Here is a 13,335-nt window from a genome sequence, read left to right as displayed (position 1 = left end):
AGAAAGAAAGAAAGAAAGAAAGAAAGAAAGAAAGAAAGAAAGAAAGAAAGAAAGAAAGAAAGAAAGAAAGAAAGAAAGAAAAAGAAAGAAAGAAAGAAAGAAAAGGAAGGGGGGAGGAAAGGAAGGAAGGGAGGGAGGAAAAGAAAGAATGAAGGAAAGAGAAAGAAAAGAAAAGAAAGAAAGGAAGGAAAAAAGAAAAGAGAAGAAAGAAAAACATAAACAGAGACTGTGCAGTCAACTTTCTACTCCACTAGGAAGATTTGAGAGGCGCTTTGGCCTTTCGGGAAAGCAAATACAATGTCCTCAAATGGATCATAATGTCGCCCCTAACACTCACTGTTCTTATCATCATTAAAGAAATTGCTGACATGGAAGTGGAGCTATGGTTCAAGTGGTCAAGTCTCAGCCTTGAGCAAAAAAGCCAAGAGCACAAGGCCCTGGTTTCAAGCCCCAGTACCAGTGTGTGTGCGTGTGTGCGTGTGCACATACACACACGCATACACACAAAGATTACTCACACACACACACAAAGATTACTGACAAAACCCAGTTGGGTTACCTGGTTTTAGAACACCCCCTAACAGCCTCCCTGGGCCTTGGGTGGCTCTAGTTAATCCATTCTCCTGCCTTTCAAGAGAGATGAGAATAGGGTCATGTGCAAAGCGAACTGGGTCTCCATGCTGTTCATGTGAACAGTTGGGAGTAGAGCGGGAACCCTCCCTTCACTAGCTTAACCCCTACCTAAGAAAGATAAAGCACTGCTGATCAACAATGGATTCTTCATTTTAGATGGAAAAGACCCAGCCTTAAGAATTAATTCCACCTCTCTCTCTGCTCTTTTCTAGCTCTTTCTCAGCTCTTTCCTTCTCTTCTCCTTCCCAGCTCTCTTCTCTTTCCTAGCTTGCTCTTTCCCACCTCTTTCCCAGATGCTCTCTTTTCTAGCTCTTTTCTCTCTTTTCTAGCTCTTTCTCTCTCTTTCCCAGCTCTCTCTCTTTCCCAGATCTCCCAGCTCTCTTTCCCAGGCCTTTCCCCACCGCGTGGAGGACCAAGATGGCCTGGTGCCAGCCAGAACTATGAATAAACCTACTCCTTACCTGAAAAAAAAAAAAAAGAATTAATTCCAGTGTACATAGCGGCAATAGATGTGTGTTGTGCATTTAAAGAACTATGTAAATTTTTGCAGCTGACTTACAAATTCAAGTGAAAAGCTATGTGCCACATTTGGATACAGGGTTACTAGGTAAATAAGCCACATGGGCACCTGCCATAAGAACCTAGAAATGCATACACATAGATTTAGAGTTGGGCTTTGTTGCTATTACAAGGGGAAGGGAAAGGAAGGATAGAAGAAGACAGTGGAAGGGAAACCTGGGCAGGAAAGTCCATGAGACTCTTCAAGGAAGCACCAAAAAAAAAAAAAAAAAAAAAAAAAAGTGAAGAGGTGGCTTTACTTCTGTGTTTTTGAAACATACCATGTCTTGGGTTACTGCCAGTAGCCTTCAAGCCCTGAGTTCAAGCCTCTGCACCAGAACAGAAAATAAAAATCTACAAAGGTTCCATTTTGTTGGGCATTGTGTTTTAAAAACTTTAAAAATAAGATTATAATATTAAGATAGAAAATTGAATTGCTTTTCTGGAATTCAAATTCAGGATGAGTTTGAGGTCACATTTACATTCATAATTGGCAATTTTATAAAGAACAACTGAGAAATGGAAGGCAAGTAAAGATATAAAACCCTAGAATGCTTAAATGTGCTGTAAAACTATTGTAGATGTCACTGGATTTTACCAAGTAATATCCTTTCTTTTCTTCATCTACTGTGGCTTTTCAGTTAAATTTTTGTTTATAAAATGAATTTGTTTATTTCAGCTCTAAAAAAAATCTACAAAGGAAGAAAAGACAGTACAGTTTGGAGGAGGAAAAAAAAAAAAAACAGAAGCCATACTTGTTTGTTTTCCATGTATTTTGCCTGTGTCTATATGTAAGATGTTTTACTTAAAACTTCATTTTTTATTCAAAAGCTTTTCATATCCACTTTTCTGTGTACATATGGCTTGCCTAGTCTCCATGATTATCATTATGAAATAACATTCTTTCTAGTAAATGTACCATAACATTGAGCATTTAGGCTATTTCTGATTTTTTTGCTCATGATTAGGACTTGTTTGAGATTCTTTGCAATGTAGATATTTTCCAACTTGTGGAGTAATGCCAACATATCATTTAAGAAAAAGCTATGTTCTCTAAGGGTGGGCATAATCTAAATATAGTGTGAAGCTGTACCTAAATAGTGATTCCCATTCTAGCCAGGACTGACACTTCCAGGCTTTGGATTCAAGAAGGAGGAGGAGAAGGGCGGGGGGGGGGGGGGGTAATAAAAAGAAAAGAAACAAAGCACTTTCCCCAAACTAGTTAGGGTAGATCCTTTAAAAGCTCTAAGCCAGGTGCTGGTGGTTCACACCTGTAATCCTAGCTACTCAGGAGGCTGAGATCTGAGAATCACAGTTCTAAGCCAGCTCAAGCAGGAAAGTCCCTGAGACTCTTTTCTCCAACCACCAGAAAACTGGAAGTAGAACTGTGGCTCAAAGTGGTAGAATGATAGCCTTGAGCAGAAGAGGTCATGGACAGCACACAGGCCCTGAGTTCAAGCCCTGTGACCACAACAACCAAAAGATTTCTAGCCCCACAGACTGAGAGTGTCATTGAGTGGTAAAGCACTTGTCTAGCAGGCCTGAGCCCTGCATTCCATCCCCAGCGTTAGGCCTTGAATTTAGGGCCTCATATTCTCCCTAGTTTATTTATCCAAGGCCAGCAAGGTCCATTAAATACCCAACCAGTTGAGCCACAGCTCCACCTCTGGAGTTTTGCTGGGTAACTGGAGATAAGAGTCTCACAGAATTTTTTTCCCCTGGACTGGCTTTGAACAACAATGCTCAGATCTCAGCCTCCTGAATAGCTGGGATTACAGGCATGAGCCACCAGCACCTGGCTAGATAAAAATATTTTGAAAATAAACTCTAGTTCCATATATATACCCTCTGCTTCACTCCCTCCTCCTTGTCCCCACCCCAATAAAAACATGACAACTGGATTTTAAACTGTACATGATCTGAGGCCAGTCTTTCCTGTAAACAGACCCCAGGGTTGGTAAAAGTGAATGCTGGGTGGCTGGGCTGTGACCAGGGCCTCAGATTTGGGAGGACTCTTTAATTACTAGTTAATGAACATGGAGGAGGGAAAGCAGGCATAAAGAAAATGTAACTCGTACTGTCAAGAAAGCAGCTTAGAGCGTGAATACAATCCAGGCTTTGAAGTAAGAACAGAATTTAAAAACCACCCTTTGCCACTTACTGGCTCTGTGACTTCAAGCTACTTATCTCTAATTGTTTCTTCATCTGTCAAATGAAGAGGATAATCACTGCCTCATAAAACTCAGTTTTCCCAACACAGCCAGTTCCCAAAGGACAACTTCCATTGTTGTGCTGTTATTGAAACATAACACACCTTGGATCGCTGCCTGCAGCCCTAGGTCCCCCTCTCAAGTCCTCCCTTGCCTCTTCCCTACTCACCCATAAGGCCGCCACAGTGTACCATCTTCATCAAGGCTGCCAACCCTGAGTGGACAAAGTAATACTTCCTTTGTTTGCCCTTTAGGACTAAAATCCAGTGTTGGTTAAAAAAGTAAAACATACCCACTACAGGAGAGAGAGGAGAGGACAGACCCCAAGAGACCAACCAGACCAACCACCACCAACTCTCCAAAGAGCCATCCCTTCCTCCACAGGGGATTATGGGGGATTGTTTCCAGGGTCAGGTTTCCTTGGTTAGATTTCTCAATGGCACTGTGAAAACCCAGTTCCCTTGCTCTCAGACCCTGGTAAGGTTACCCGGGTCATCTGAATGATGTTGTCTTCAAAAAGTACTGCTATAAATGTGCCAGTGGCTCACACCTATAATCATCACTATGCAGGAGGCTGAGATCAGAGGATCACGGTTTGAAGGCAGCCTGGGAAGAAAAGTCATGAGACTGTCATCTCCAGTAAACCAGTAAAAAGTAGGAAGTGGAGGTAAGGCTCAAGTGGCAGAGCACCAGTCTTGAGTGAATAAGTTAAGGGAAGAGGGCAAGGCCCTGAGTTCAAGCCCCAGTATCAGCACAAACATAATAATACTGTTTCAATGGCTCCCTGTGGAGCTTTGTGGCTACTGCCACTAACTAAAATTGAGCTTTAAAGCCAGGAGTGGGCAGGAGGAAGCAGGCTGTGTTCAGTCAGAACAGGTTGTGGCTATGTCAGAGGATGTAAGGGCTTGAAGTTCTTAGCTATGGCTTTTGCCTAGAGAGCATGTGTGTGATATGGGACAGGATGCAGGGCTCCTGCCGGCCCCAGGAATAAAGCCAAGCGTCTGCTCTGTGCTCTTTGGTCTGGCTAGCTGAGGTATCTGACACCAACACCGAGCTACAGCTCTCATTTCACACACTATTTTCCTGGCACTTCCATTACATGCTTGACTAGATTGCCCCAGAGTAGGGGACAGTGGGAGACACTTGGGAGGTCCTTAGGACGGTGGCTTACATGTGCTTTTGAGGCTTACCCTTCCTCCCCAGCTATGGTGGGCTTCCAAGTACAGGGGGTCACAGCCAGCATCCTTATTTTCTAGGTTTTTGTTTTCTTGGGTTTTTTTCCCTTTTTTGTTGGTTGTTTTTGTTGTTGTTGTTGTTGTTTTGCCAGTCCTGGGGCTTGAACTCTGGGCCTAGACACTGTCCCTGAGTTCCTTTTGCCCAAGGCTAGTACTCTACCACTTGAGCCACAACACCTTCTTTCAGCCTTTTTCTGTGATTAATTAGAGATAAGAGTCTCAGGGACTTTCTTACCCACGCTGGCTTTGAACCTTGGTCCTCAGATCTCAGCCTCCTGAGCAGCTAGGACTACAGGCATGAGCCACTGGCACCTGACAACCATCCTCAGTTTTAAGTGCATCTGTTGCAAAGAGAATTTTTTGTGTATGCCAGTCATGGGATCTGTCAGGTCTCAAGGCCTGGGAACTGTCCCTGAACTTTTTTGCTCAAGACTGATACTTTACCACTTGAGCCACAGCTCCACTTCTGACTTTTTAGTGGTCAATTGGAGAGAAGAATCTCTCCAGTGTATCTGCCTGTGCTGGCTTCAAACTGGGATCCTTAGATCTCAGCCTGAGTCATTGGATTATAAGCATGAGCCACCAGTGCCTGGCTGCAAGGAGAATCTTAAGTTTGATCACCATGGTTCACCACTGTAAACTGCAGGGTCCCTCCACAAGGTCCTAAATCACCTTCCTCCAACATATATCCACTTATCACCAGTGTGTGTATGTGTGTGGGGGGATACCAGCATATTTATATCAAACCTGTTCCATTTCCTGTGCTTTGTGAATCTAACACTGGTCAAATTCAGGTTCAATACCTAGTTCTTACCAGGTAACCATTGGGGAATTTGAGGCCTGTCTGATTTTTGGTTTCCTCCTTGGTAAATGTTTGCCCTGTGTGCATGTGCTGAGGAATTAAAGATAAAGTATGTGCAAGGCCTGGCACATGCTGAGCTGTCATCAAATACTGGGCTGTTAATACTTTGCTCTTCAGTTAGGCCCCTACAAGAAGAACAAGTCACAGGGGTCCCTCCTATAAAAAAGGGGCCATTAGTTAGGTGCTGTGGTTCATGCCTATAACCCTAGCTATTTAGAAGGCTGAGATCTGAGGATTGAGGCTCCAGGCCAGCCTACACAGACAAATCCAAAGTCTTATTTCCAATTAAGCAACAAAAAGGTGAAGTTGAGGTATGGTTCAAGTGGCAGAGCACTAGCCTTGAGCAAAAATGCCAAGTGGGAGTATGAGGCTCTGAGTTCAAGCACCAGTACTGGCGATTGTGTGTGTGTGTGTGTGTGTGTGTGTGTGTGTGTGTGTGTGTGTGTGTGTGTGTGTGTGTGTGTGTGTGTGTATGTGTGTGTATCCACTGGGAATCTTCTAAATCAGAGCTATAACTTGTGGGCCAAACTCAGCCTACCACTTTTTTTTTGTATGATCTGTAAGAAAAAAAAAAATAGTAGCTTGGAAAATTTCAAATGATTAGAAAAAAAGAAAAAAATCCCCACATTAAGAATAATGAGAGCCAGGCGCCGGTGGCTCATGCCTATAATCCTAGCTACTCAGGAAGCTGAAATCTGAAGATTGCAGTTCAAAGCCAACCTGGGCAGGAAAGTCCATGAGACTCTTATCTCCAAATAACCACCAGAAAACTGGAAGTGGCACTGTGGCACAAATGGTAGAGCACTAGCCTTGAGCCAAAGAGCTCAGAGGCAGTGCTCAGGCCCTGAGTTCAAGCCCAAGGACCAGTGAGAAAAGGAAGAGAAAAAAAAAAAAGAATAATGGTTCAGCCAGGTGGCTCAAGCCTGTAATCCTAGGTACTGAAGAGTCTGAGGTCTGAGGATTGCAGTTTGAAGGCAGCATTTGCAGGAAAGTAGGTGAGACTCTTATGTCCAATTAACCACCAAAAAAGCTAGAAGGGGAGCTGTGGTTCTCATGATAGAACTCTAGCCTTGAGCTAAAGGAGCTCAGAGACAGTGTCTAGGCCCAGAGTTCCAGACCCCAGGAATGGAAAGAAAAGACAGAGGGGAGGGGGGGAACATGATATGTGAAAATTATGTGAGCTGTAGATTTTGGTGTTTATAAGGTTTTAAATTGTAGCCCAGACACCATTCATGCATTCACATAATGTGAGTTGTGACAGAGAACTTGTGGCCTACAGAGTTTAAGGTATTATCTGGCACATTACAGGAAGCATTTGTTGACTCTAAAGGGAAGCTGTTTGTGTTCCTTGTATTTCTCCAATCAATCCTATACTTTATACTAAATCCTAGATGTAAGTTAGAGCTGCATAGATGCCCAGAAAGTTATCTGTACATTGAAGTCTTATGAACAAAGTAGTATTTTCAACATTTGTATCTCTGCATTAAAATTTATTTAGGCCAGGTGCTGGTGGCTCACGCCTGTAATCCTAGCTACTCAGGAGGCTGAGATCTGAGGATCGCGGTTCAAAGCCAGCCCGGGCAGGAGAGACCGTGAGACTCCTATCTCCAATAAAACCACCAGAAAACCAGAAGTGGCGCTGTAGCTCAAGTGGTAGAGCACTCGCCTTGAGCTGAAGAGCTGAGGGACAACGCCCAGGCCCAGAGTTCAAGCCCCACGACCGACAAAAAAAAAAAAAAAAATTTATTTAGGTTTAGAGAAATGGAAAGAATATGTCTGAGCTTGTTGGCAGCAGGAGCTCTGTCAGTCCAGGTCTCTGTCACTGTTCATAAATCTTGGAGCTCAGGCTCATGGGGCACCAGTGTCTTCCATACTTGGCCTCTGAGTCCCGCTCAGTGGAGGCAGGCTGTTTGAATTATGTTCCAAGCAAGGCAGAGATTTCCCAGAGGCAGGAAGGAAATTATTTACTCTGGGAAGCTCCAAGTGCCTGCCAGGCGTAGGTAGAATGAAGAGGCCTGGATAGGGCTTCTAGCAGTGGTTCACCTCCCATTCCCTCCTCCCAAGGCTCACACCCCAAGCTTATTGGTAAGTGTGTGATTATCATTTTAACTCCTCCTCCCCCCCCCCATGTTCTGTCTCTCTGGCTCCTGCTTTTATAGCTGGTCCACTTTAAGGAGCTAAGTGGCCAGCACTGGGCTTTTTCAAATCTGCTCTGGTGTGAACTGGAGATTTTCCTGAATTTGCTGAAGGGATTTTGTTGGTTTCTGCTGTCAGACTTGCACAGAAAGTCCCTTGTCATAGCAGGGGGATGTATGAGGATTCTCCAGGTAGTAGAGGAATTGGGCCCTCTGCTTTGCTCAGAATAGTTGGGCACTTTTTTTTGTTTGTTGTTTTTTCCCCAGTTCTGAGGTTTGAACTCAGTGCCTAGGAACTGGCCCTGAGCTTGTTTGCCACTTGAGCCACACTCTCTCACTCTTCTGGTTTTTGGTGGTTGATTGGAGATAAAAGTCTCCTGGACTTTCCTGCCCAGACTGGCTTCAAACTGTGATCTCAGTCTACTGAGATTATAGACATGAGCCACCAGTGCCTGACTCTCTGTGTGTGTGTGTGTGTGTGTGTGTGTGTGTGTGTGTGTGTGTGTGTGTGTGTGTGTGTGTGTGTGTGTGTGTGTGTGTGTGTGTGTGTGTGTGTGTGTGTGTGTGTGTGTGTGTGTGTGTTTTCTAGGGCTTTTGAATTCAGAATCTGGGTACTGTCCCTGAGCTTTTTTTTGATTCAGGCTAACTCTTTACCACTTGAGCCACAGCTCCATTTCCAGCATGTTTGGTTAATTGAAGATAGGAGTCTCATGGACTTTCCTGCCCAGGCTGACTTTCAAAGTGTGATCCTCAGATCTCAGCCTTCTGAGTAGCTAGGATTACATTCAAGAGCCATCCCCAGGGTGTTATCTTTTTCCAATGAGCTGCTTTGGGGGAGGGAGGATCCCAGGGCTGGTGATCAGTCTAAGAATGAGCCATGCAAAGATTCTTTGTCTTCTGCTGTACTGTCCATCTGTCCTTCTTGAGGAAAGAATCCAAAGGAGAAAGTAGATAGAACCGGTGCCAACCTGCAGACCACTGTCCAGGTTGTACTTGTTCTGTTCCCAGAAATGGGATGCAGCCATACCTGCTGACTCAATTGGAACTAAAAAAAAAAAATCTGATCCTAAGGTGGGCAAAGCTATTAGGGTTTGTCAGCTACTATGCTGTTATGTCAGATCTATGCTACTTTCCACTTTGGAGTAAGAAACAACCACTACTGGTCTGTATTTGGGTATTTGGAACCAGAACGTGCTGAGGGACAATGTCAAGCTCCCAGGACACTGCTGCCACCTGCTGTTCACACATTCAACAACCAGCAGTGCTCTCCAACACCACACAGGATGCTCAAGGTCTTCAGCACCATCTCCCCCAGGCCCATTCTGCAGCCATGGGAATGCACTTCAAGCTCTGCTCAAGTTCAGGTGCTGGACGGACAGATCTTCAGGGGGGTAGAAGTCTGGATGTATATCTGAGCCTGGGACCTCAGCATCAGACCTTTAACTTCCTGGAGTCCATTTCCTCATGGGTAAAACAAAAAAACACACAATCATTTTCTGGCTCATATTAATTACTGCTTGTCAAGTGAAATAAGATTTTTTTTTGTCATCTGCAATTTACCTTTCTATGAAAAAAATGTTTATATGAAAAGGGTAAGCCAGGATGGGCATAAATATCCCTAAATTCACCAAACTGTCTTTGTGTTACATTGGCATTTTGTACAGCATTCTTTCCCTCTCTCTCTCTACTGTCTCTCTCCCCCCCTCTGTATGTGTATGTGTATGTGTGTGTACATACCAGACTGTCTTTAGCTTTCTCACTCAAGGCTAGTGAGCACAGCTCCACTTCCAGTTTTTGTTTTTGTTTTTCCTGGTTAATTGGGGATAAGAGGCTCATGATTTTCCTGCCTGGGCTGGCTTCAAACCATAGTCCTTAGATCCTAGAATCCAGAGTAGCTGGGATTACAGACATAAAACACCAGCACCCAGCAATAATGGAGCAAAGGTAGCTCAGGGACAGTGCCCTGGCCCTGAGTTAAAGCCCAAGGACTGGCAAAAAAAAATTATCAGTTTTCTGATTCCAAGCGGGGCGCCGGTGGCTCATGCCTGTAATTCTAGCTACTCAGGAGGCTGAGATCTGAGGATCGTGGTTCAAAGCCAGCCCGGGCAGGAAAGCTCATGAGACTTATCTCCAATAAACCACTAGAAAATCGGAAGTGGTGCTGTGGCTAAAGTGGTAGAGCACTCATCTTGAGGTGAAGAGCACAGGGACAGCATCCAAGCCCAGAGTTCAAGCCCCATGACCGACTAAAAAAAAAATTTCAACTAAAAAAAAATCTGATTCCTTCCTTCCTTCCTTTCTCTTTCTTTCCTTTCTTTCTTTCTTTCTTTCTTTCTTCCTTCCTTCCTTTCTTTCCTTTCCTCCCCCTCTCTCTCTTTCTTTCTTCCTTTCTTCTTTCCTTCCTTCCTTTCTTTCCTGTACCAGAGAGCCTCATACTCTTACATAGCTTTCTTTCTTCTGTCTGGCACCATTTGAGCTATGCCTCCTGTTCAGTTTTTTGCTGGTTAATTGACAATAGTTTCTTGTGCTTTTCTGCCTAGGGTGGCTTCAGACCTCAATCCTCTAAGTCTAAGCTTCCTGAATAGCTAGGATTACAGACGTGAGCTAGTAATGTCTAGTCCTAGCCTTTTTTTCATTTCTATAAATATTATTTTATATAATCAGAAGCACAGAACCATTGCCCCTTTGTGTTCCTCCTTTAGTCCTAACCTTTTTAGCCTTCGTTATTTTTTCAGGTAGAGCCTCCAGCTTTTGCCCAATCCCTGCCTCAGATCTCTATCCTCCTACTTATGCCTTTTATGAAGCTGGAATCACCTATTTGTGCCACTATACCTGTCTTATTGGTTGAGATGTGGTGGAGGGGGGGGTCTCATTAACTTAGGGCTAGCTTTCTATTGAGATCCTCTAGATCTTTACCTCCTCTTAGTTCAGATTTCATACCATTCACTATACCCGGCCTCTTTGCATTTTATTAAGAGTATCTGAACCTGACTATCAAATAGTGAAGTGTATCTGTTTTGGGGGGAAAAAAATACTTTCCTAATTGTCCCTTCCATCTGCAATAGTCAGACTAGTTCCAGGATTCTGAGTCACAGATTTCTCATCACTACTTTCCAAGCAAATGGGCAACTGAAAATTGAAAAGGAAAAAAAAAATAGAGCAGGCTTTTCCCACCCCAGTTCCCTTAGGAATAGATACAAATAGTAAAGCTAAGAGGCCTAGCTCCCTCTGAGCTGCTATAAACATCACACCAGATTCTGTTTGCGTGAAAATTCCTGCTGACTGGGTCTACATGCCAGTCTTCAGATGGAAATCAACTTGCACTTTGCTAGGCTGATATTCCTTTCTAGATCCTTAATGTCTGTTGGTGGTTTTGAAATTCAACAACACTGAAACTGTCTGTGGGTGAGTTCCAGCTTATTTTTAATACTATCCACTTAAGCTGGGTACTGGTGAATCACACCTATAATCTTAGCTACTGAAGAGGCTGAGACCTGGAGGAGGACTGAAATCCAAAGCCAGCCTGGAAAAGAAATCTAGAAAGACTCCATTTCCCAATTAGCCAACAATAAAAGCTTGACTAGAGACATGGCTCAGGTGGTAGAATGCTAACTGAGAACAAGAAAGCTGAGCAAGAGCAGAAGGCTTTGGTACTCCAGGTATATTATTCTATTTTTAGGTAAATCTAGTTAGTACAGATAATTGGGTTATAATTTTTGTGCTTTTCAAATAAAATAAGGATAATGGATTCTCTGTGTTACAGGGTGAAGAGCAATAATATTTCAGAGCTGAGCAGTTATCTATGAGTCACTTAGCCTCTCTGAATATTGGTACCCCCAACTGTCAAATAGGGAACAGATTTGTCACTGCTTCAAAAACTGCTGGCCTGGCTCCAGTGGCTCATGCTTGTAATCCTAGCTACTCAAGAGGCTGAGATCTGAGGACTGGGGTTCAAAGCTAATCAGCAAAATGCCAGAAGTGGAGCTATGGTGAAATGGTAGAATGCCAGGCTTGAGGGCAACAAAAGCTCAGGGACAGACCCAGGCTCTGAGTTCAAGCCCTAGTACCAGTGTGGGGAGGAGAGGAGCAAATTCAGAGCACACTCACTAGGTTTCATGTCTGAAAGCCTTCAGCCTCAGCCTACCACCCCCACATTTCTCCCCTACTGCCTCTCTGCTGAGCTTCAAGTATAAGATGGGTTATTGGATGGACCACTTGCTTTAACAATAACTTTAATTCGGTCTCTTCATTTAGGTCACTTAAGTGTTATCATCAGTAGGCTTCAACCAAAGACTCAAATTTGAAGTCTTAGAAATTCTCTCCCAAGAAAGCAATTCAATGTCTTATAGAAAACTATAGATTCCTACTAAACCAGAGAATGTTTTTAATTTATTTATTTTTTAATTATGATTATTATTATTTTGGTGCTGGTCCTGAGGCTCGAACTCTTGGCCTGGGTGTTGTCCCTGTCCTTTTTGCTCAAGGCTAGCACTCTACCAGTTGAGCCACAGCTCCACTTCCACTTTTTGAGGATTAATTGGAGATAAGAGTCTCACAGGTTTTTCTACCTGGGCTGGTTTTGAACCACCATTCTCAGATCTCAGCCTCCTGAGTAGCTAGGATTACCAGCTAAACCAGAGAATCTTGTTCATTAGAAACATCCTGGGTTCGATCCCCAGTACCAAAAAAGAAAAGACAAAAAAAATACAGTTAAAGAAAAGAAACATCCAGTCTGAAGCAGTAGAGAGGAGATTGTTCTGGACTCTTTTTAACTCCTGCACCCAGCATTATTTGCTTTGACTGACTGCCAAATCCTAAAGTTCAAAAGACAGTCGTAAGTGGAGAAAGGGGCCCGGCATTCCTGGGGTTGGATTCCCAGAATTCTCCATTTTAATTCTCACTTCAAGGTCAGCTTCTCTCCATGGTGGTTTAGTATTAGAGACAGCCTCTCTCTCTCTCTCTCTCTCTCTCTCTCTCTCTCTCTCTCTCTCTCTCTCTCTCTCTCTCTCTCTCTCTCTCTCTCTCTCTCTCTCTTCCCCCCTCTCCCTCTCTCTCTCCCTCAAAGAATGCTGGTTGATTTTGATGGTAGAATGTTGACCACCCACAGACTTGAACTTTGTATGCAAACTACCCTCCCCCATTCCCCCAGTCACCACTACAGGCATATCTGAGGCTCTCAGGATGAACAATTCCACAAGTTTTCAGGCAGCTGGGTTCTTAAGTCCATCATAAAATACACAAGAGCTGGTATTTCCTTCCTCCTTTTGAAAATATTGCATTGCAATTAAATGTAAACATCAGTCTAGTTAATAGTAACTTACAATGACTTTGGAATTTAGTTTCTTTTTGTGTGTATGTGTGCCAGTACTGGGGCTTGAACTCAGGCCTTGGATGCTCTCTTTTATGTTTTGTTTTTTTTTTTTTTTTCCCCTCAAAGCTTGTGTTCTAACACTTGAGTCACAACTCCACTTCTGGCTGGTGTGTGTGTGTGTGTGTGTGTGTGTGGCTGGCTGGCTGGTGTTTGTGTGTGTGTGTGTGTGTGTGTGTGTGTGTGTGTGTGTGTGTGTGTGTGTGTGTGTGTGTGTGTGTGGTGTTGTTTTGTTGTTTGGCTGTTAGATGGAACTTAGAGTATCACAGACTTTCCTGCCTGGGCTGGATTTGAAATCTGATCCTTAGATCTCAGCCTCCTGAGTAGCTATGAT

This window comes from Dipodomys merriami, unplaced genomic scaffold (assembly GCF_024711535.1).
Source record: "Dipodomys merriami isolate MVZ:Mamm:240054 unplaced genomic scaffold, mDipMer1.0.p SCAF_48, whole genome shotgun sequence".
NCBI lineage: Eukaryota > Metazoa > Chordata > Mammalia > Rodentia > Heteromyidae > Dipodomys > Dipodomys merriami.
This window is presented reverse-complemented; position numbering follows the sequence as displayed.